The following is a 26,057-nucleotide window of genomic DNA, read 5'->3' on the forward strand; positions in this document are numbered from 1 at the left end:
GATAAAAGAGCACGGACAAACAATGGAGGCAATAATCGAGTTATGTAGAATACCCACAATGCTCTAAGTGCCAAAAGAAACATCTTGGGGAATGTCATGCAAACATCAAGGGATGCTTCAACCGTGGTCAGGAAGGTCACCGAAGGAGGTAGTGTCCCCAGCTCAAGCAAGAGGAGAAAATGGACAATACAATGATTCCTGCCAGGGTATTTGCTTTAACCCAAGGAGAAGCTGATGCTAGCAATAAATTGGTTACAGGTTAGATTTCTATCCTCAATAATGTATGTTCTGTATTATTTGATTCGGGAGCAATATACTCGTATATCCCGTTAAGAATGATAGAGAAATTAGACAAACCTTGTAGAACTAGGTTTGTGGCATAGTTGCCTTCGGGTAAAATAGTCCTATCATTACGGATAGTACGAGGCGTACCATTCAAAAGCGTGGACGTATAACTAGAAGGAGACCTGATAGAGCTGGAAATCAAAGACTTCGACATGATATTAGGCATGGACGGGCTAGCAAGGCATGGCGCAACCATCGATAGAAAACGTAAGCAAGTGATGTTCGAGACTCCTGACAGTCAGAAACGATGCTATATGGGAAAAGTTTTAGGACTACATACGCCACTTATTTCATCTCTCAAAACTCAGAGGATGATAGAAAAAGGATGTCACAGATTCTTAGCCAATGTTACGGATGTAGTAAAGGAAACACCACTAAAATTTGGAGAATTCCACATTGTAAAGGAATACCCAGAGGTATTTCCTGGCAACTAGCAGGATTTCCGCCGACACGGGAGAAAGACTTCACAATCGAACTAGTACCGGGCACCGAGCCATCCGCTATGGGGAACATCGGTTCTATTTGTGAAGATGATGGACGGAAGTATGCATATGTGTATAGATTATCGCGAGCTGAATAAGGTGACAATTAACAATAAGTACCCGCTACCCCGACTTGATGACTTGTTTGATCAACTCCGAGGGGCAACCGTGTTTTCAAAGATTGATCTACGGACCGGGAAGAGGATAATCCCAAGACGGCTTTTAGAACTAGTTGTGGACATTACGAGTTTCTAGTTATGTATTTTTGTCTTACCAACGCTCCAGTCGCGTTTATGGATTTAATGAATAGGGTTTTCATGGATTATTTAGACGAATTCGTCGTAGTGTTCATCGACGATATCTTGGTGTACTCAAAGGACAAAGTCGAACATGAGGAACATTTAAGGTTGATCTTGTTACGACTAAAGGAGCATCAACTTTACGCCAAGTTCAAAAAGTGTGAAATTTGGCTTTCACAAGTAACGTTCCTCGAGCACATAGTATCCAAGGAAGGAGTTGCAGTAGACCCATCTAAGGTAGAGGCTGTAAAGATTGGCCAAGACCAAAGAACGCGTCTAAGGTAAGAATTTTTCTAGGACTAGCAGGTTATTATTGGAGGTTCATAGAAGGCTTGTCTAAGATAGCCACTCCGTTTACCAACCCAACTCGGAAACAGCAAATGTTCAACTGGACTGATAAGTGTGAAGAAAGTTTCCAGTTGCTTAAGGTATGCTCAACACCAATACTTTATGTACCGACACCCAATGATAAGTTTGTTGTCTATTGCGATGTGTCGAAGAAAGGATTGGGCTGGTGCTAATGCATAATGATAAGGTGATAGCCTACGCCTCAAGGAAAATGTAGTTGCTGATGCGCTAAGTAGGAAGAATTACGGAAGTCTAGCATCATTAGCTGGAATAGAAAAGTCGCTACAGCAGGAGGTGATCAATGCTGGAATAGAAGTAGTCATTGGTAACCTGACTAACTTGTCCATCCAGTCAAGCCTGTTAGAAGATATACAGATTGGGCGAGGACATGATGACACATTAGTAGCACATATGGATGCAGTTAGAGAAAGGAAGGCCACAGATTTCCCAATATCTAGTTAGGGATTATTAAGATACAAGGATCAGGTATGCGTGCCAAATGATCAAGGGATTAAGATGAAGACTTTAGAAGAAGCGCACAATACCCCATACTTAGTTCACCTAGGGTCGACCAAGATGACTCACAACCTTAAAGTGTTATATTGGTGGCCAGGAATGAAGAAATATATAGTGGAGTATGTGTCTAAATGCTTTGTATGCCAGCAAGTGAAGGCAAAACATCAGCGGCTTGCAGACTTATTGCAACCACATAGAATTCCATAATGGAAATGGGATGATATAGCCATAGATTTTGTGACAGGTTTGCTACGAATAAGTAAGCAGCATGATTCGGCTTGGATAGTAATAGATAGATTAACCAAGTCAGTTCATTTCCTGCTTGTTAAGACTTCATACACAGCAGATCAATACATAGATATTTATGTTCAGGAGATAGTACAACTACATGGAATCACTAAGACCATAATATTTGATAGAGGATCGATGTTTACATCGAGATCTTGGAGTAAGTTTTTGCCGGTGATAGAATTCAAAGTCGGAGATCAAGTCTTCTTAAGGATATCTCCTATGAAAGGTGTGAAGTGGTTCGAGAAGAAAGGCAAGCTTAGTCCCAGGTTTATAGGTCCTTTTGAGATATTGGAGAAAGTGGGAGATGTTGCATATAGATTAGCCCTACCGCCAGCTCTAGCAGATAGTCACAATGTGTTCCACATCTCGATGCTGGGTAGATATGTGTCAGGCCCATCTCACGTCCTCAAATATGATATGATAGCACTCCAGAAAGACTTGAGTTATGAGGAACGGCCGACTAGCATCCTAGATAGAATGATGAAAGAATTACGGTCTAAGAGTTTTTCGATAGTCAAGGTCCTATGGAGTAATAGTTCTGAACGAGAGGCAACGTGGGAGTTGGTGGAAGACATGTTAACCTGGTATCCGAAATTGTTTGATAAGTAAATTTCAGGGACGAATTTTTTTTTAGTGGGGGAGAATTGTAGAGTCCCAAAATTGTAGTAGTAGTAGTTAGTATTAGGTTGTAGTATGTTAGATTCTGTGGATTTTGGAAACTCATAGCAATAATTATTAATTTTATAAGTTTAACCTATAGTTTAAGAATATTATAACATAAGGTTTGATTAATATTGCTGGTCCTAGGTGTATTATTTATTATAACCTAAGGTTTAGATAGATCCAATAAGAATATGACACTTGTCATAAGCATAATTATTAGGGAATTAGAATTTGTTATTTTGTGGTTAGTTAAGAAATTTGTGGATTAGGTTGTTATTTAAATAACTAAATAGATTTTCCCGTAACTTTAGGAAACTATAACTTCCGACCTATTTTTGATTCAGTTATATTATGAATTTTGAACAATAGTATTTCTAGAAAGTTGTAGATAATTGAATTAATTTTCTAACGGTATAAAGATGGTCTAAATCAGAGTCCTACAGCTCCAGTTATATTGATTTTACTACAGGTGACTTTAGAGTTACGAGATTTAGGAAGTTAGAAATTAGGATTATGTTTTTTTTTATTATTATTTTTAATTTTTAAAACAAGCTTTGACTCCTTAGACCTACCTCTGAACGATTTAACCGAGTTCTAAGCCTTTGACTGACGAATATTCAAATATTTTCAATTAAATTCAATATTTTTATTCAAAGCCAAAAAGAAGATTTTTATTCCTAGAACTCTATAAATAGGACTTAGAACCGAGCCCTTCTCCTCACTCTTCAGCTGTGATCAGACTCCAAGATGCTAGTACTACCATAGAGTGATAAATACTTGGGTTGGGAAAAAGCTTTGCCATTCCTAAGCTTTATAAAACACTTAGGAAGTGAGGCTTAGTTATTTCAGTATTGGAGTTAGACCAATCCATAAGGTCAACTAAGGTACTCTTATTCTTTAAGTTCAATCCTTTAAAACTCTTTAGTTTTCTTAGTTTCTTTTATTCAGATCCTAACTTTCGTTATTAGTTCTTGATTAGGTTCTTGAAATTTAAGTTCTTTCTTGGTAAGTTTCTTCTTGATGGTTTAGTTCCACATTCATTCTTTATTATATATAAATACTCACCATTTGTATTATTGGTTTTAGGAGTGTTCCAAATCCCGTCCTTGTTCTCATATCCTTGTGTTGGTAAGGAAAATATGATAGATTTTATGTGCTTATATGTTATGTTATGTTATGTTATGATATGTTATCTTATATGTTTATGGTATGATATGTATATGTATGATATGTTTTAGTTCTATGTTTTGTTTAGATAACAAGCATATAATTTGTTTAGATAACAAATAACTTGTTTAGATAACAAGTCCCAATAGAATATTCCTTGGGCATATGATTTGTTTAGATAACAAGACCCATAAATTTATATGACTTGTTTAGATAACTAGCCCTGTAGAATTATGGGCATATGATTGCCTAGCTAGCAAGCCCCAAGATGTATGATGGCCATTGTAATAGATAGTTTTTTTGCCATATGTTTTATAGTGTATGCTTACGATATATGATATATGTTTTAGATAGTCTTATGTTCTTTTATAGTATTTGATGGAGTCTTATGCTTATGTTTACGATGTATGTTTTATTTTTAGTAGATTTTCCTTGCTGTGCATTAGGCTCATTCCTTTATTTTAGTGTGATGCAGGAAAATGATTATGGAGGCGGAAGGATTCTTGGTAGCATGGCATGTGTGTTGAGGATGAATGGAATGGAATGGCTGCGTGTCGATCGAGGATGACGTTTATTTTATTCTTTTGAAATATGTCTCTTTTGTAATTCCGCATTCAACTTTTTTAAACTTGTTTTTAAAGCACTACAATAAAATAGTCATTTAATGACTACATGGGGGAGACATTGTAGACATTTAATTTCTCCCCCTAGGCGAGACGTTGTTGCAGGAGCCATCTAAAGTGGCTCTATGACATCTCCCATGGGGAGACTTTGTAGACATTCAATGACTCATATAACGAGTCATCATTGGTTTTTGTATTTTTTTAAAAAAATAATTAAATAATTATTTTCAGTATATTAATTAATATAATTAAATATATTAATTAAAAAATCTAAATTATATGCAAATTTAAATTGTGAATTTTCATTGATAAAACCAAAATGTGTATACAATATGTTGTTGCTAGCTAAATATACAAAATTGTAATATTTGTTGTTAAACATACAAAATTAACAAATATTACACTAGCTAGCTAGATAAATAGTAAGAAAGAAAAAGAAAAAGTAAAAAAAAAACTAATATGTGGGATGATGACTTTGAATTATCGGTGGCATGTGGTTCGCCCAGTGTTGTCGCATTTCATTTATCTGTGCTGGTGATATGGCGTAGTGTTTAGCTACAAAAAATACAAAGTAAAATATATTAGTTAATTATTTTTTGATTATATATACTTTAATAATAAATAAATTGTTAACTTTGTATAAATTTATATACATACCTCTTTCTTCAAGTAATGTCCAGGTCATGAATTTTCAATGTAATCCTTCAACATTCTCATCACATAATGTCCACATGCCACATTGTCTCGTTGGTGCAGACACTAATATTTAAATAAAATATCAAGCAATTAATATAAAAAATATTAGTAAAATTCAAGTATAAATTTTCAAAAGTAATTAAAGTCGTAGTTACTTTCTTCCGGTTGCACAATTTCTATATTATTTGGAATCTCGAGAGGTTTTGGTAGACTGGTCAGAAAAAGGTTGAAAGCATTGACTATTACTGCCACAATTTCTTCACGGTTTTCCAGTTCTGAGTTCACCGGATCACAACAACAAACGTAATATGCATATGGGGCCAATATAATCAACATCCAATGATTACTGCACAAGAAAAAAAATACTTGGTATAAGTCTCCAACGCAAATGTTATAAGGACTAAGTATCTGGCAGTAACAAATTTTTGAACTTACCCATGGTTCCAGGGGACAATCATAAGTTGCTCACTTGATCTTAATTGAAGACAACACTTGAATAGACCTTGAACACGCTCTTCAAATGAACTTCCTTTAGTGGCTACAACATTAGGATTGACAAATAAAAACTTATTTTGGCGCCCTTGTTCTACCAAAAAATTGTATAACAACCTATTAAAAAAAAGTAGTAGTCAAAAATATAATATAGGAAATTTGTTGTTAAAATAAATCAAATAAGAAAGGTTAATTAAAAATCTTGTGAGATACCTCATGTAGCAAACGACAACTCCTTGTCCAATCTTTTCCATTCGAATAAATTGAAGTATGTCCTCTTTGCATATGTAAAGACTTGAAATATCCTGACCAAATACATCCTCATCTATGCCTGGATTGACACAGTCATCGTCATTCCAACAAGATATAATATTGTATATATGTTCCAAAGGACTGGTGTCTAGTGTCAAAGGACCACTCAAACGTTGTATTCTTTCTCGGGGTCGTTATGTTGAGGGAGCAATTGGTCGTTCTGATATGTTATTACTTCTTGAACAAGTCTGTAAAATAATATTAATAATTAGAAAATTTACAAACAAATTGAAATATATAATAACAAATATGATTATATAAGCATGATACATCACTTGTTCATGTATATCATCAGATACGATGACCAATTCCTTAGACCATGATATAGGATGCCCAATAGCCTAAATGACTATGTACATATTCTGATCAGGTTTTGCATAAGGAAGAGGTGTCGCCGACTTAATAGCGTCAGTAATCACCACTTGGTAGTTGTTACTCGACTCTTTGTCAATGAGCTTGCCTGATGCAACAATATTGGATAGCGAACCAATGGCTAACTGACAACTAGGTACCTGTACATTATAATAAGTAGCATTTTGTATATATGTGTGTATGCATGTACATACATAGTAATTTTCAACTATCAAATTGAAATTACCTCAGACACAAATGGTGCTGGTGGGTCAGGCTGATAGTAAGATGGTGCTAGTGGGTCGGGCACATAGCAAGATGGCCCTAGAGGGTCGGGCACATAGTAAGATGGTGCTTGTGGGTCAGCACATAGTAAGATGGCCCTGGTGGGTTTGGAACTATTGGTGGGACTCTAATATTGGATCCTGAATCACTCTGTTGGGCCATGAAAGATCTCAACATTTCCTCTTGTTTACGAAAACGTTCTTCTAGACGCGCTTCTTGTTGACGAAGTCTTTCCTCAAACTCATTTCTCATAGCGCTAGCCGAAACAATATCTTTCGATTTCTCTTTCATTTTGGTAGGTTTCGAAGTATCCCAAAACAATGAGGGGGACACACCGTGACCTTTAGCCCGAACACGCCCTCGTGGCTCGAGGGTGACCAATGCCCTCGTCAACACATCATCAGGGCCTCGGGGTTCCCATTGACCCTCCTCAATGAGTTTTCGATAATGAGCCTGTAAAATAAAGTAATTAATTTAACTTAGTTATATAAAAATAAATAGATTATATAAGTTCAAAATAAAAACCAATAATGAATATAGCAAGTAACAATATATATATAAAAACTTACAATGTTTTTTTTAACCTCAGCTGCCTCTCCAATAAGTTCTCCTTCTTTATTCTTCAGTCGACCCATCGTCCATAAATCAGCTCTATCGATATCAGATAATTGTTGCCCAGTCTGTTGTTGAAACATCTCTTCCACATGCACGTAACCTCCTCTAGATAGGTTGTGGTTGTATTTGTTCATTCTTCGATATTCTTGCATCTATAATCTCTTATCTTTCCACTCTGGTATTAATCTTGAGTTGACAAATTCTAACCCTTGCTCATCATTTATGATCTCCTCAAATCCATATGGTTTACTAGGGGGAAACTCATCTGGTCTTTTCTCTAAAGAATTAAAGATGTGCTTCCTTGTCATGTCAGTCTTCCACTGTCTGAACATCTTTGCTGCGTCTTTCATTGTCTTCTTTTTGGAGCTATATTCCAACTCAAAAGTTTTCTGCAAGTTTAAAATACTAATCATATTAAATCACATATTTTAAAATCATTAAGTAAAATAGAAGTAATTAAATCATATCTTCATTAAATCCCATATATGAGTTTTGGTCTCCGCTGGAACTTCGTTCTAGGAGTTACAAGTGATGGGCACAATAGTCCTCACTATAGAACCCAACGCTGAAGATCGATTACTTCTTGCGGTACCTATTACTTGACCATACTCATTGAACGTTACAGGTATAAGATTTCCTTCACTTCTATTCTTAATCAATTTATTCATCCATGTGCGTCCTCGCACATTTTTTTCATCTGTAATCTCTGGCTCAATATCAGGATTTGGTTGAGGATTTTCCTCCTCATCACTATCACCAAAAGGATCTGACATTTGTGAAACATAAAAATCAATATGATAAGTTATATATATATAGAAAAAAAAATATGACAAACAAAAACATATCATAAACAAACCAAAATCATTTTTTCAAGTATGACAAACATAAGTATATTATACATCACATCAGGTTATCAATCCATAAACCTTTACCATTATCACGTAAACAAACACCATCATCATCAATTTCATCATTACATATTGGTGAGGTGAATGTGATTGATTGTTCTTCAATAGGTATATCATGCAAATCACCATCTTTGGTATTCCATTCTTTTGTTGGCGTTGTAAGCACAATTGACCAGTGGTTGTCTGAAGGATCATTCACATAAAACACTTGTTTTGCTTGTGCGGCCATTATAAATCTGTCAGATTTGTGCCCTAGTCGATTTAGGTTTACTAATGTGAAACCAAAATCTTCATATATTATGCCACTATCACTCTTCACCCAACCACAAAAGAAAACAAGTACTCGAGTTGTGATATAATCTAACTCCCAAATTTCTTTAATTACTCCATAAAAAGTCATATCACTTTGAACAAGATTTTTGACTTTCGCACTGGATATTTGCATAATTCTAGCGACAAGACTAACACCCCTATTTTTTGTGGTTCTGTTGGTATCACGCTCCCTAGTATTGAATTGTGTACCATCGATCATATATGATGAAAACTTGATGACTCTATGAGAAGGGCCTCGAGAGATCCACTTAACAATGTCTGACACATTATTTGATGTGTTTTTCAATTTATTGACAACCTATTAAAAATAAAACTAGTCAAACAACATACATTACTATATAATAAAATTAAAATAAAAAAATCAACATAATATACCTTATTTCTATCCAACTATTAAATGTACGATAATGTTTTTCTTGTAACCATTTGGAGTTCCTTGACTTTGACGGAAATTTTGTCTTGATCCAGTTAAAATGTTCCCTTCAAAATTACATATGTTGTTAGTGAACTAATTGTGAAAGTTATCACATATTTACATTACATATCCATTATATCTATAAAGATAAACTTACTCGATATAAGGCTGAATTTCATTAATATTTTGCAATACTAGACGATGTGCTTCATCTAGTTCATCCTGACTCACTGCACAAACAGCACTACCCCGACAACTCTGAATCTCAGCATTATTAACTTCATTTACCCCAATCCTCTGTACACCAGCCACGTATTCGAAAAAAAATTCAACTGCCTCTTCAGTAATATAACATTCCACAATGAACCCTTCTGGGCGACTTCTATTTTTGACATACCCCTTAAGAATCTTCATATATCGTTCAAATGGATACATCCATCTTAAATAAACGGGACCACAAAATCTCAATTCTCTAACCAATTGAACTGTAAGATGAATCATTATATCAAAAAAGGAAGGTCGGAAGTATTTCTCCAGCTCACACAAGACCTCAACAATTTCATCATGTAACTTGGGTAACTTAATAGGATCAATCACCTTACAACATAATGACTTGAAAAATAAACATAACCTTGTGATAATCTCTCGAAACTTTTGAGGTAAGATAGAACAAATTGCCACTGGTAGCAAGTGTTGCATTAAAATATGACAATCATGAGATTTCATACCACTCAGAGTACAACTTTTCATGTCTACCAATGACCTTATATTTGATGAATAGCCATCTGGAACTTTTACATTAAATAGATAGGAAAAAACTTCCTTCCTTTCATCTCTAGTGAGGGTGTAAGCAGCAGGAGGCAAGTATGTTCGTCTCTTATCTATTTTCAGAGTTAATCCTTCATGTATACCCATTGCAGCCAAGTCTTGTCTAGCCTTAATTTCATCCTTAGTTTTCCCAAGAATATTCAACAAAGTTCCAATCAAACTATCACATACATTTTTCTCTATGTGCATAACATCTAAATTATGGCCTACAAGTAAGAATTGCCAATATTCAAGCTTGAAAAAAATAGATTTCTTTTTATAACAAATTTTGGGCTCTTCCACAAACTTAGCCTTCCCACGACCCTTCCGCTTTATAGGTGTACGAACTTTAGGCTTACCTAACTTAAACATGATTTTAGACATCTTCTAAAGTACTTCACTCCCATTTAAAGGTTTAGGAGCCTCCTCAAACTCTTGTTCGCCGTTGAATGCCTTTTTCCAAGTTCAATATTTATGCGTACTAATCAAAAACTTCCTATGACCCATATAACATACTTTTCGGGAGTGTTTTAAGTATTTAGAACATGTTTTTTCTTCACAAACGTGACAAGCCTTATATCCTTTCACACTAAACCCGGATAAATTTCCATAAGCAGGAAAGTCATTGATAGTCCACAACAATACAGCTCTAAGATTAAATTCTTCTTGCTTGTACGCATCATAAACCTTAACCCCTTCATCCCACAAAGTTTTCAAATCATCGAGAAGAGGTGAAAAATATACGTCAATGTCATTACCAGTTGTTTAGGTTCCGATATCAACAATGTCAACAAGGTAAATTTTCTCTTCATGCACAATCATGGGGGTAGATTGTAAATGACAAGTATAACAGGCCAACAACTATACTTACTACTAAGAGAAGTGTGTGGATTAATCCCGTCAGTCGAAAGACCTAGACGAATATTATGAGATTCATTTCCAAAACAAGGACACTTCAAATCAACCCTCTTCCAAGCTAGGGTGTCAGCTGGATGCCTTAATTTACCATCATTTATTCTCTCATTAGCATGCCACGAGAATTTTTTAGCATGTTCAGCATTTCTAAACAACCAAATGAAACGAGGAATACGAGGAAGGTACCAAAAGACCTTGGTGGGTACTCCTTCCTTGACATCCTCACCATTTCTTTTCTTTTGCCATCGTGACTCACCACAAGTAGGACACATTTTTGCATCTACAAAGTCATTCTGATATAATATGCAATCATTAGGACATGCATGAATTTTTTCATATTGCATGCCCAATGAGCATAATGTTTTCTTTGCTTCATAAAATGAAGTTCGCATTTCATTACACTCCGGCAAGAAATCATTCAAAAAACAAAGTAGATCACTCATCCCTTTATCACTCTAACTGTGTTTAGCTTTCAAATTGTACAACCTAAGGAGTGCGGATAACTTTGTAAATTTTTTACAACCGGGATAAATCGGTTTCTCAGCATCACTAAGTAGTGTCTCAAACTTATCTGGGTCTACTCCGGATCCATAATGTGTGTCATCAATCATATCATCTAATGCATCACAATTCTCCTCTACTATATTCCTCCTTACTTCATTGGGTCTACTTGGTGGAGTTGGAGCGACATGCATTCTCTCCCCATGCATATACCAAACCATGTAACTTTTGTCGATTCCATTGAAAAATAAGTGTTGTTTGATCTTACTAAGATCCATTTTCCTTACCTTTCCACACTTAATACATGGGCAACGAGTAAATTTTAGGTCTTTCACATTTTTCAAACAAAATCTTAAGAATAAATCGACCCCGTTTTTATATTCCACAAATAACCTATTCGTTGACATCCATTTTCTATCCATATCTTCTCCTATGTCTCTGAAGAATTAAACAATAAAAACTACATAAGCATATGGCCGAGCATAAGAAAAATTGGGCAGCATTTCTTCTATATTAGTAACCTAGCCATCAGTCAATCTAATCAAATCCAATTAAATAAGCACAACACAATTCAAATATAATAATAGAATACATAATTCTAGACAAAATCGGACAACATTTCCCCTATAATAGTGATTTATCTATCTGTTAACAACAAGTCAAACAATTCAAATATCACACAATAAGTTTCTTCCTTACAGCTCCACAGCACACAAACAAATTTTTCATAACCTACTTCACTAAAACACACAGTTCTCAACCTTCTGGTATCACCGCAACACACAATTTTAATCTCATAACCTACTTCACTATGGATGAATATTTAAGATATTCAAACTCCTCTAACAAAAATTTAATAATACTAAAACAAGAGATAAGATAATGTATGTACCTCTTGCAATTAATAGTCCTAGCTAGAAAATTTACTTCACTTTGCAATGCACTTTGCTATTAAATTCACAACAAACAAAATTGAATTAATTAATAAATAAATAATTATTAAACAAATATCATTAAATAATTGGATTAAATTACTTCAATGTTAATAAAATATTTAAAATATATATACAAATATATATAATTTTCGAATAATATAATAATATAAATAAATAAAATCATAAACTTATATACTTGAATTACTTATTTCTATACATGCAATTTAGTATGTAAACTAAAATTAAATTATTTTCCTTATTTTAGACATATATATATATACTTAATCAACCTAAAAAATTAATTAAAAAATCTACAATTTTCGAATTAAATAGTAAAAAAAATATTAAATAATGTGGTATAACTATTAAATCCCAGTTGTGTATCTCAAATCTTCATTAAAATCATTTTTCAAACTTTAAAAAAATATTTATAATAAACCCACAAATCATAAAAAAAATGCACAAAATTAATTATTTCTATCATTCTAACTATAATGCATTGTTTTAATAATGAAATCATATCTCAAATCTTCTTCAAATCGAGCAAATATAACCCAAAATCGCAACCCGCAATACCCTAAAATCTCAATATTAACCCATTATAATTAAAGAAAATAAATAAAAATATATTATCATAACTATTATACATTAATTAAAATTAACAAACATACCTAAAATTAGTTTTTGGAGGAGAAAATCGGCCAAAATCAATATCAACTTCGCCCAAAATCACCCACAATACCCAAAACTGCATACCACAAAATACCCTAAAATCCCAATACTAAACCATTATAATTAAAGAAAATAAATAATAAAACATTATCCTAACTATTAAACATGAATTAAACTTAAAAACTTACCTGAAATTAATTTTCGGAGAAGCCAATTGGATGAAATTTCGCCCAAAATCGCCCAAAAATCGCCTCTGGTTCATGAATGGCTCGGGGAAGACAACTTATATAGGGGAGGCCTCTAACGTCTTCCCTAGGAAGACGTGTACACATCCAACATCTCCTCGGGGAAGACGTGCACACTTCCAACGTCTCCCATGGGAAGACGTGCACACTTCCAACGTCTCCCCTGGGAAGACGTCCGATGTGGCACGTCTTCCCAGGGGAGACGTTGGATGTGTACACGCCTTCCCAGGAGAGACGTTAAAGGGCTCCCATTGTCAGATTTAATTATTTTATTTCGACTTTTTAATTTATAATAAATATCATCTCCCACTACTTTTAATGACTTACCCACTTAGTCATAAACAATAATTTTTAATGACTTACGCCCTTAAACTTGAAATATCCCTAAATACTTTTAATGTCTTACACCATTGGTGTAAGTCCTTATAGAGAGTCATTAAATGCCAATTTTTTTGTAGTGAAGCTATGTTTTATGTTTTGTAAACAATGGGATCCCATACCATATCACATTTTATTTTGTATTTTTAATAAAGACATGTTATTTCTTATATTTTGGGTTTTCAATAAAGGCATGTTATTTCTTATATTTGTATCGAAATAGTAGTTATGTCTAGTAGTTTTAATGGTCAAAGGTCTTAGGAATAGTTGGGTCATTACACTACCGAACATCAAATTAGGTCTATCATACAAGTTTGGCAACTGAGCCTACCGGACATAAGTTCATCATACATCGTTGGAAACCTTAGGTCCAGCCACACTTACCCCTTTATTGTACCTGAAATGTTAGGTCATACAAAACATAAACTTGGTTATAAACTAAACTACCTAATTTTCCTTACCTTGAGTGTGGAGAGAAAAAGAAAGATAAGAGATTGCTTGCTATAGAAAACGTCTAATCATCCTTAAATACAACATAAGATATTTATATTAGAGCCTTATAATAAAACTATACTTTCAAGAATTTTCTAAACCTCATAAAGCCATACCTTCAACCTAGAACAAAAATGATGAAATCTCGAGTCTTCTCTCTAATGTCCATCTCCAACAACAACACAAAGAGTTTGGACACATGGGTAGTTTTGGTTATATATTGGCTTGATGGGGTTCAATATTTCATATATAACAGGGTTTAGAAAGACAATAGTGTTTAAGGAAAAATAAAGAATATATAAGAAAAAGATATCGAGCACTATAAGGACTAGTGTTTTGGCTATGGCTATGTAGAGTGTTTATGCAAAAATGGAGAGATATTTTGGGACTATAGATTTCGAAATTATGAGATGTTTTTTAGAGCTTTTGAGTGTGAGAAAAATGGTGAAGGGTGAGTCTCTATTTATAAGCTTCAAACCCCAACTCTTTTCCTTGATTTTCTCCACACTATTCAACTTAAATTTTAAAAAGCAAACCTTCCATCCAATATATGGTTTTGGCCAGCCTAGTCTTACTCTCTTCTAGTTCCTACATCATCTTCAAGTATGCCACATAGTCTCCATTTGATTCAAACTTTAGTCAAAGTCCAAACTACTATCATATATCTCGTAACTCTGGACCCGCCTGTAGTAAAATTAACATAATTGGAGCTGCAGAAATCCGATTTAGTCTATTTTTATACCGTTGGAAAGCTAATTCAATTATCTACAACTTTGTAGAAATATTATTTTTCTAAATTCATAATATAATTGAGTCAAAAATAGGTCCGAAGTTACAACACCCTAAAGTTACGAAAACTTCATTTATTTATCTAACTCTTAGTTCAACTATGACACTACTATCTCTACTTAGTTATTTGACTACTTAAATTAAATCTTTGAAATCCTCATTTATTTAACTCTTCTTGACACATAGTCACTTAATTCAAATAGATCTAATCTTGCCTATCTTTAAAATTTAAAAAGAGTCAAATCATTCCTATTTTTGTGCCAAACCTAAGACTAAGCTATTTTGGTTTTCATTTTAATTCTAATACGTGGACTTAGTTTAATGACACATGTTCACTTCTTAATCTATCAAATAACATGTGCATTTAATACTTAATAAAACTATACACTAATTTAATCATATACTAAAATAATTATAATTACCCAAACTATAATTATTTCTATGTCATAAAATCATAACTTAAATAATTTAAACTTAAAGAAATCTTTATTTCACAACTCAAATCATAACTAAATCTATCATAAGATCATATTTAAGGAACTTATACAAAAATAATAATCTTGATTATTACAGAAATCTTTATTCCACAACTCATTTTAATAATATTAATAGTAGCCAGGATTGTATACATATATAAATATTTAATAACATACAAACCAGATCAGGGATTACCTCTTGTAGCCTATCAAGTGTCATTGAATTTTTTTGTATAAAATCAATGATCTTCCAATCCAGCAATCTGAAAGCTCACACCCTGATCTTCCAGACCAATCCTCAAACACACAAGGACGTGTGTGGGCACGTAGGATTCAAAATGTTGATTTATATGACTCTCTAGATATACTCAACAGATGAGATTTAGAGAGGTTTGACAGAGAGAAGGTTTATAATAGTTTTCAAGTTTTGAGAAAACTATCGCTTTAGAGAGAGAGAGAGAGAGAGAGAGTGAAACGCCCTTGACTAGTACTTTATAAAACATTCACATTTTCAATGGTTTATGTTGATGCTCAAAATCTCATCAAGAGAAAATGTAAGGCCGAGACAGGGCCCTAGGGCCACCGTCATCTTGGGAAGCCATCGCACCATCCCGACACGAGTCTAGGTACGCTCCTCGTGGAGTCGATGCCAGGTGGCCCACATTGGCAAGGCACGGGTGCCAAGACTCAGTAGCCTCGTGAACCCCCATCTCGCGAGCCCACCACATGGACGAGGCCAACCATGGGCAAAGCCACCCGTCTCGCGAGGCCACCATTCCGCGAGGCCATCACATGGGTGAAGCCATCCCACCTCGCGAGGCCATCACATGAGCAAAGCCACCCGTCTCGCGAGGCCACCATTCCCCAAGGCCATCACATGGGCGAAGCCATCCCATCCCGTGAGGCCATCACATGAGCAAAGCCACCATCTCGCGAGGCCACCAAATGGGCGAGGCCAACCATGGGCGAAGCCACCCGTCTCGCGAGGCCACCATTCCGCGAGGCCATCACATGGGCGAAGCCATCCCATCTCGCGAGGCCATCACATGAGCAAATCCACCCGTCTCGCAAGGCCACCATCTCGCGAGGCCATCACACGGGCGAAGCCACCCCATCTCGCAAGGCCCTTGGGCCACTCCCACCATGCGAGGCCGAGGGAGGCTGCGAGGCCCTTGGGCCACTCCCACCATGCGAGGCCGAGGGAGGCTGCGAGGCCCTTGGGCCACTCCCACCATGCGAGGCCGAGAGAAGCTGCGAGGCCGTCAACGGCGCCCCATGCGTGAGGCCGCGCAAGGTCCCACGCGCGCGCGCCCTGGGAGGTCCATCAGCCCACCATCTCCTCAGGAGGCCGACACCCCGTCACTCGACACGTATGGGCCCAAACCACACCATTAGGGCCCATGTAGGGGAAGTCACACGAAGGGGAAGGCTTGTAGAGGAGGCATCTTGCCTCGCACACTAAGACGTAGAGCGAGGCCACGCGCTTATCGCCTGCGCCCGTGGGTGACCTTGGGGTGCTTCGGGCATCTCGTGCTAAGGACCCAAGATTCCCACTCAACGCCACGGCCGGTACAAGCACCAAGAGTCCCATTCCTTACACCTCGAGATCCCTATGCTTAGGAGATCCAGTACGAGTCGAATGAAACATATTTGTACGACCAAGTACTAAGTACGGATACCAGTGCCAATGAGATTGCTGGGGTAAGGATCATGGTCCGTACATCTACGGCCATAGGTCAGAGCCGACACCACTACCTCCTGCGCCAATACGCCTGCCACCACGCATCAGACATGGGTACAGACAAGTAGTGGAGACATCTTCCTGACACCTGCTCCTGTACAGGATGTACAACCACAACCTCTGAAGCCACTCCCCTAATACAGTACGTATGTACCACTTGGTCCCCTGGACCACTATGTACCCAAGGCCATTAGAGCCTACTATAAAATGAACTCCAAGGCCACCTGAAGGGGGGTTGGAAATTTTACTGTAGCAGAGGTTTAAATGTGAATGAAAGATTGAATTCTCCATTATTGATCCATCATTGTTCTTGAGTTCTTGTTCAAGATTTTACAGCTTTCCAATTAGCGATCTTGATTCGATTCGATAATTTTTCCAACTTAACTTAGTTGACGAGTTCTCACCGTCAACAGTTTGGCGCCGTCAGTGGGAACGTTAGTTTCAAGCTACTGTTCCACCATTGTTTCCGACAAGAAGAAGATGCCAAGATGCTCGAAGCGACTGAGGGAGACGCGGGAGGTAGAAGTTCACCTGAACGGAGTCCACCTGAAGGCCTCCATGAAGGACGCTCCTCCACCCAGGGACGTGGAGCCCCCGAAAGACCCTGAGATTCACGGAGGTGACAGGGTGGCCTCATCGCCGGCCGCTCCACCTGGAGGGAGTCCTCCCAGAGCACCACCGGTACACGCTAATGAGTTCCCTCCTCCAAAACCGCCGCAGGCACCGAACTCCGGCCGGCAAGACCCGGGCCCTTCTGCCCATAGGCCTGACAAACACCCCCGGGTCCACTCCGTGAGCTCGAGTTCGAAGTCCCGGTTTTACGAAGAGGAGATACGTGAGCTCCACCGTAAAAACCAAAGGTTAGAAACTACCTTAGAAAACATGCAAGAGGTTCTTAACGACCTACTGCATGGGTAAGTCCAGCATAACCTTGCCTAAGGGAAAGGAGAAGGGCAAGGATGGGGTGGAGACCACTGTGCCGGTAGATGATGGAAGAACCCGTCATTCAACTAGCAACACTCCCCGCGCGAAGCAACATGATCACCCGAACCTCCTAAACAGGCCCAGAAGCCAGCGCCGAGGACCAACACTGCCCCTCGCCATGAGGATGAGGTCACCTCCAAAAGAATACCCCCAGACTTGCGGGAGGAGCTCAATAAGAAGAGGGCGGGCAAAGGGACCACGCCCCCTGTGGTGCCTCGAGAAGGCAAGGGAAAGGCGGATCTTAGCCCGTCCACTTTGCGAGACACCCTCAGCAAAAGGAGGCAGGACCTAGACACGGAGATGTGGAGCTTGCGGAGCAAGATCGTCACCGCGTCGGGTGGCCAGGCCTTTGAGGAAGACTTCGACCATGAGTCACCCTTTGTGAGAGAAATTCAGGCAATCCGGCTCCCTGCCAATTTTAAGGAGCCCAATATGACCCCTTACGAAGGGAACACGGATCCAAAATACCACCTGGATGCGTTTAATGATCTGATGAAACTGAGGGGGATCGGAAGTGGTGCCAGGTGCCATTGCTTCACTGTTACTCTGAAAGGACCCGCCTACAAATGGTTCAAAAGGCTAAGGCCAGGGTCCATCAGGTCCTGGTAGCAGTTCTCTGACGAATTCCTCCAACAGCACCATGCCGTGCGAGACTACACGATGCCAGGTACCAGCCTGGCCAACGTGAAGCAAGGGGAGAAGGAGAGCCTGAAGAGCTACATTCACCGGTTCAATATGGAGGCCGCAAAAGTGGGAAGCCTAACGCGCCGGGAGTTAAAAATGGCCATCACCGCTGGGGTGCTCCCAGGAAGCAAATTGTGGGACAACATGTTAAAGAGGGAAGTCACTGACTTGGATGAATTCTATGAAAGAGCACAGAAGTACATCCGTGTGGAGGATGGCCACGCAAACCTGAAGGCAGGGAAGGAGGAGCCCCACGCGAAGCCTCCGACTAACGACGGGTCAAATGTAGCAAGGAAGAAAAGGACGTACGAAGGGTCGAGGGATGACCAGCAGAAGAAGACCAAGCGAGGGGGTGATCATAGGCCAACAGCCTATACTTATTATACGAACCTCACGCACACCAGGGAGCATATTTACATCACCAACGAAGATCGAGTGCCCTTCAGAAAGCCCCCGCCAATGAGAAAGGATCGGTCCAAAAGGGACCCCAGTAGATACTGCCAATACCACAAAGACATCGGGCACACTATGGCAGAGTGTATCCACCTGAAGGAGGAAATTGAAGAGCTTATCCGCCGGGGGCACTTGGGCCGCTATGTCAGGAGAGAAAGGCAAAGGCCAGAAGGCGAGCCCACAGCACCCCAGGCACAAGAGCGAGCCCTAGAAATACAGGGGGAGGTCCGAACCATTTTTGGAGGTTCAGGATTTGGTTGAGACTCTAGGAAGGGGCGAGATAGGTATGCAAGAGAAGCTCGGCGAAGCCCGCCGCCCTGCGTCATGAGTTTAGAACAACGACCCCCAAAGAGTTTCAAGGGGGAAAACGACTCGATAACGTTCACTGAGGAGGACGCACGGGGGGTACACTTTCCCCACAATGATCCGCTGGTGTTGACAGTCCAATTGGCAAATATGCGTGTGCATCGAGTTCTAGTGGACAACGGGAGCTCGATGGACATCCTATATCGCCCTGCCTTGGAAAAGATGGGACTCGGCATTCGACACCTGAATCCCTGCCAGTCGTCCCTATACGGATTTACCGGGGATTAAGTACAACCCCTCGGAATGATCGAATTGACACTTACCATGGGGGAGCAACCCCGACAGACTACCGTCATGTCAAACTTTGTTGTAGTAGATTGTGCTTCGGCTTTCAACGAGGTATTGGGGAGACCCTCCCTGAGAGAATTGAAAGCCATAACTTCAATATATCACTTGATGATCAAGTTCCCGACTCCAGGAGGGGTCGCAAGTATGAAGAGAGATTAGAAGGAGGCGAGGGAGTGTTACAACACCTCACTCCGCACGCCTGCAAAGCCGCGTGAGCCAATGGCCATGGTGGTACATGAGGCACTATGTACGCCCACGGGGGGTCCGCATGAGTTGGACCCTCGAATAGTGGATGAGGCAAGAGCAGAACCAGTGGAAGAAGTAGAGGAGGTTACCGTGACAAAGGAACCCTTAAGGAAATTGAAGATAGGGAGAAGCCTACAAGGTGACGTGAAGGAGGTTTGCATGGAGTCATGAGGACATGGTGGGCATAGACCCCAGCGTGATGTGCCACCACCTGAACATCTCCCCAGAAGCAAGGCCCGTCAGGCAAAAAAGGATGGCGCTAGACCCAACAAGATACGCAGCGTTAAAAGAGGAGGTTGACAAGTTGAAGGCTAACGGTTTCATCCGTGAGTCTTTCTACCCTGTGTGGGTATCGAACCCAGTACTCGTGCCAAAGCCAAATGGGAAATGGAGAACTTGCGTCGATTTCACAAATTTGAATAAAGCTTGTCCTAAGGACAGCTTCCCACTTCCCAGGATAGATCAGTTAGTAGATGCAACAGCGGGACATGAGTTACTAAGTTTTATGGACGCCTATTCAGGATACAACCAAATCCCAATGAACCCGGCAGATGAAGAGCGCACGTCATTCATTACAGACAAAGGGCTATACTGTTACAAGGTGATGCCCTTCGGGCTCAAGAACGCGGGAGCCACCTATCAAAGGCTGGTGAATAAAATGTTCGCCAATCAGATAGGAAGGAACATGGAGGTGTATGTGGATGACATGCTAGTGAAGACCAAAGTAGCAGCAGAGCTCAACAAAGACCTTGGTGAGATGTTTGACACGCTCAGGAAATACCGGATGAAGTTGAACCCAGCCAAGTGCACCTTCGGGGTATCCTCAGGAAAATTCTTGGGCTACATGGTCAATTCCAGAGGCATCGAGGTCAATCCTGACAAGATAAAGGCACTCGTAGAAATGAGCCCGCCAAAGAATAAGAAGGAGGTGCAGTGCCTAACAGGAAGGGTGGCGGCCCTTAATAGGTTCATCTCAAGGTCCACCGACAAGTGCCTCCCATTCTTTGACATCCTCAAAGGGAGCAAAAAGTTCGCTTGGGATGAAATATGTGAGGAAGCATTTATCAGGCTGAAAGAACACCTGGGGAAGCCACCCCTGTTAGCAAAGCCGGAGAAGGGCGAGAAGCTGTACCTGTACTTGGCAGTGTCTGAGCATGCCATCAGCGCAGCCCTGGTTAAGGGAGAGAAGAAGCAGCAACAGTCCGTATACTATATCAGCAAGCGTTTGGTGGACGCGGAGAGCCGGTATCCAGAGATCAAAAAATTGGCTTGTGCGCTAGTAGTGGCGTCAAGGAAGTTGAAGCCTTACTTCCATGCACATACAATTGATGTTTTAACAGATAGTCCTTTGAGACAAGTCTTACATAAGCCAGAGACTTCAAGAAGACTAATGAAATGGTCGATTGAGCTAAGTCAGTTTGATATTGTATACACTCCAAGGGCTTCCATCAATGGACAGGTGCTAGCAGATTTTATAGTAGAGCTCACCCATCAGCCAAATGAAGGAAGGAATGAAGAAGGAGAGCAGCCTGTTACAGAGGAGGAGCTAGGAGGTTCAGAGGAGTGGAGTTTGCACGTTGATGGGGCGTCGAATGAAGGAGGATCAAGAGCGGGCATCATGATGACAGGGCCCGAGGGACACAGAATGTACTGCGCAATCCGATTTGGGTTTAAGGCCTCCAATAATGAGGCAGAGTACGAGGCGCTCCTGGCTGGCCTGCGTCTAGCCCAGGAACTGAGAGTAACGCGCCTTCATATCTTCAGCGACTTGCAATTGGTAGTATGCCAGGTAAAGGGGGAGTACCAGGCAAGGGGACCCAAAATGGCAGCCTACCTGGAGAAGGTGAAGGGCCATCTCAGACGGTTGGTGGCATATACTATAGAGCAAATCCCCAGAGAGAAGAACACCCATGCCGATGCACTCGCAAAGCTGGCATCTACCAAGGATAATGATATCTTGGAATCAATACCCGTAGAGTACTTACCGAAACCCAGTATCGAAGGCGCGGACGTACACATGATTAATGCCCCGAGGAAATCATGGACCGAGCCAATCAAGAGGTACCTGGAAGAAGGAACCTTGCCTGCGGATAGAAACGAATCCCGGAGATTGGTGTGTAAGGCCGCAAGATACACCCTGGTAAATGGGGTCCTTTACAAAAGAGGATTCTCAATTCCCCTCCTACGGTGTGTAGAAGAAGAGGAGGTGTTGAAAGTGTTACAGGAGATACATGAGGGAGAGTGCGGCAACCACGAGAGCGGACCCTCTACGGCTAGGAAGGCCATGAGACAAGGATACTACTGGCCTTCCATGGAGAAAGATGCGCATGACTTTGCCACGAATTTCGACAAATGCCAGAGGCATGCCAACTACCCTTGAAAACCCCCAAGTGAACTGACCAGCATGACCAGCCCCTGGCCCTTCGCCATCTGGGGGATAGACTTGATCGGTGCTCTTCCTACAGGCAGGGGTGGAGCAAAGTACGCAGTGGTGGTAGTAGATTATTTCACTAAGTGGGTAGAAGCGGAACCCCTCGTGAAGATAACCGCCAAGCACATCACCTCTTTTGTCAACAAATTCATTGTGTGTCGATATGGAGTACCCTACAAGATTATTTCTGACAATGGTACCCAGTTCGAAGGAGGAGCCTTCGATGAATATTGCAAGGAAAGAGGCATAAGGAGGAGTTTCTCCGCGGTGGTGCACCCCCAGGCCAATGGGCAAGTGGAAGCCATAAACAGGGTCCTTAAGAAGAACCTGAAGACAAAGCTGGAAAAAATTAAGGGAGCCTGGGTAGATGAGCTACCAAATGTGCTATGGGCTTACAGGACCACCCCACGCTCGACTACTGGGGAATCCCCATTCTCTCTGGCCTATGGATGCGAGGCCGTGCTCCCAGTCGAGATGCGAGTCGAGTCCCACAGAGAACAGGCATATGGAGACGAAGCCAACCGCGTAGCCCTGGCCGAAAACTTAGACATGCTGGAAGAGAAGAGAGAAAAAGCCCAAATGAGGGTGGCGGTATACCAACAGCGCGCCGCAAGGTACTACAATTCGAGGGTGCGAGAGAGAACTTTCAGAGTGGGCGACCTGGTGCTAAGGAAAGTACTCCCAAACACACGAGACCCAGGCGCAGGAGTGCTGGGGGAGAATTGGGAGGGGCCCTACCAGATTGCTCAGTGCATCCCCCCGAACACTTACAAGCTGGCTCACATGGACGGCACCCTCATACCCCGAGCATGGAACGCGGAGCACCTGAGAAAGTACTACCAGTAAGGCGCCCATGTTCGATGAAAAAGGAACAAGTGTTGCACACTGCCTTAATATGATAGGAAGAAATCAAAGAGGTTACCTAGATAGCCTCCTAAGTAAGTGTAAGTCTTTTATTGTTGTTTTATATAAAAAAAACTTCGTATGTACCATTGCAACTATTTGTATGAGACCGTTTATTATGAATGTGATGAATGGAACTGCATGTTGTGGGTAAAACTATTCAACCTCATATATTATTTTCCTTCACTACGTGGGCATCAGGCAAAGTGCCTGCCGAAATAAATTTCACCAGGCACTTGGGGGGCAGGATAGGAAGCGACAGCAGGCAGCTAGCAAAGGGAACCTAAAAAGGACCCTATAGCAAAGGCTCCTAAAAAGGGACCCCTTTCCCTCCTAAAAACGAGGCCCCTAAAAGGGGCCCTCTACCAAGAGGACCCCTTGCCCTCCTAAAAACGAGGCCCGTAAAAGGGACCCTCTACCAAGAGTATCCTAAAAAAGGCCCTCTATCGAGAGGAGGTAACCCAAAACCAAAGAGACCCCCTACACTCGAGCCTTAAACGAAGTCCCTACAAGGCATCCCTTGGGATCGCAAGGATTAGCTACCCTTATGAACACCAAGGAAGGCCATAGGGACTTACAAAAAATGCATGGTGACGACAATAATAATAAGTCTGGAGCGACCACCAAGCCGCCTAGCCAAAAAGGGTCCCAAAGGAGACCCTTGCAAAAATAGTACTATAAATAACGACGAGAAGGACGCTTCTCGCAAAGAAATAATAAGCACGCGCAAGAAAAACATAAAAGGATAACTACGATCCAAGGGGTCAAAATATCCTTATGAAAGAAACTAAGAGGCGCCAAAAGAGGTCCCAGCGAACCCTTTCACATGGGCTCCAAAGGACCTCCAGCCTGATAGATAAAAGAGGGGAACCTACTAAACCCCGGGCTTAAAATGGCCTCGAATGCAATAGAACAAGAGATAAACAGCAACATATGTATTTATACATTAAAAAAGAAAAGAGAGTTCTCGGGATAGTACAAGAGTTACTAACAGAAAAATAGCACTAGTAATGATATTACAAAATAAAAAGACAACAAAAAAGGAGCGAGAATATTTCAAGGTCTCTTGTAGTGGGCACTCCACCAGGCCGCTCGGGCAACGGCCTGTTCGCCAAAGGAGGAGAAGTCAAAGTTGGGATCCTGCCTCCACACATTAAAAAGAGCACGATCTATGGACTTGCGCTCAGTTATGACCCTCTCCGCCTCCAAAGAAGCCCACGCCGCCTCCCAGGAAGCCCTCGCCGCTTCCCAGGAAGCCTTCTCCGCCTCCAAGGAAGTGCTCTTCTCCTGAGCCGACTGTAGTTCAGCCCTAAGGGCCTCAACCTCAGTCTCCTGTTGGGTAACCCTCTCCTGCGACGCGGACACAGCGGTCTTGGCCCCCCGGAGCTCGCCCTCCAAGCATTTAGCCCTGCCCTTCAGCTCCTTGATCTTGGCCTTCAGCTTCTCATTCTTTGAGTCCAACTTGGCATACTTAGTCCGGGCCTGTGACAATTGGACGTTGGTTGCGCTAAGTTCATTTTCAAGCTCCTGGACCTGGACTATGAGGTCGTCCCTCTCAGTGGTAGATGCGGAGAGGACGCCGGACGAGTCAGCATGCCGAAGAGACACGATGTAGACCTGCACAAGAAAATCAATGGCATCAGCGATAAGTAACAAAAAGAAAAACACATGTACATCTATGCATAATACTAATCAACGCAAGGTGCAAGACCTCACCCAGGCTGCGGCGCGCCTTAGCATCTCCCTGAGGTCTGGTTGAGTCACATTCCCCAGGCCCCTCCAGTCGGAGACAGGGAGACTCGCAGCTATTGGAACGAAACGCTGCCCATAAACTGAGGCCATCCAGGTCACCCAAGGCTCTGCCTCCACGCTAGGAACATCTGGTTGGACAGGAACGGATGACCCACTCGCCGAAGCAGGAGGCGGCGCAGAGAAGGGAAAAAACTGGGACCCTGGTGCATTAGAAGGGGGCTCCGCGAGGTCGACATAATCAGCGTCTGGTATGCCAATATCATGGGGGACTTGAGGGAAGACGTCCGTGCCATCAAGGCCAGGAGGGGCGTAACATCCCGCTATGGCCTGCGGGTCCAAAGATGGAAAAGCCATGTCCTGGTCATGTGGGCCATAGAGAGGGCATCCCCCGGGGAACGGGAGGGCATCCTCCATCTCCTCCTCGGCCTCGCCATCGTGTAGGGACGGCCCAGCCGGCATAGCCACAGCCTTCTTAGACACAGTAATTGACCACAGGAACTTATGGTCAGAAACCGGGGACAGCTGGTGGAGGTTAAGGTTCGTCACAGTAAATAGGACCGCCGCCTTCTTCAAAGCGGCGTCTGCATCTATAAGGTCGTTTATAGCCGCCGCCTCTACCCCAATCACCGAAGGATCAGCGAATTGCTCTGCATGAGTCACGCCAATGTCAGCACAAGCGAGAGTATGAAACAGTAAGTTCTAATAAAAAAAAAGGACCAAGGTACTTACTAGGGCCGGAGCAAAAGTCCTCACGAACAGAGAGAGGGCCCTTTACCCAGAAAAAGTCTTGCTTCCAAAGCCCTGGGTTGGACACTGAACCCTCTATCAAAGGGAGATCGTTGTTGGCCTTCTGCAGGT

This window comes from Humulus lupulus, chromosome 7 (genome assembly GCF_963169125.1).
Source record: "Humulus lupulus chromosome 7, drHumLupu1.1, whole genome shotgun sequence".
Lineage (NCBI taxonomy): Eukaryota > Viridiplantae > Streptophyta > Magnoliopsida > Rosales > Cannabaceae > Humulus > Humulus lupulus.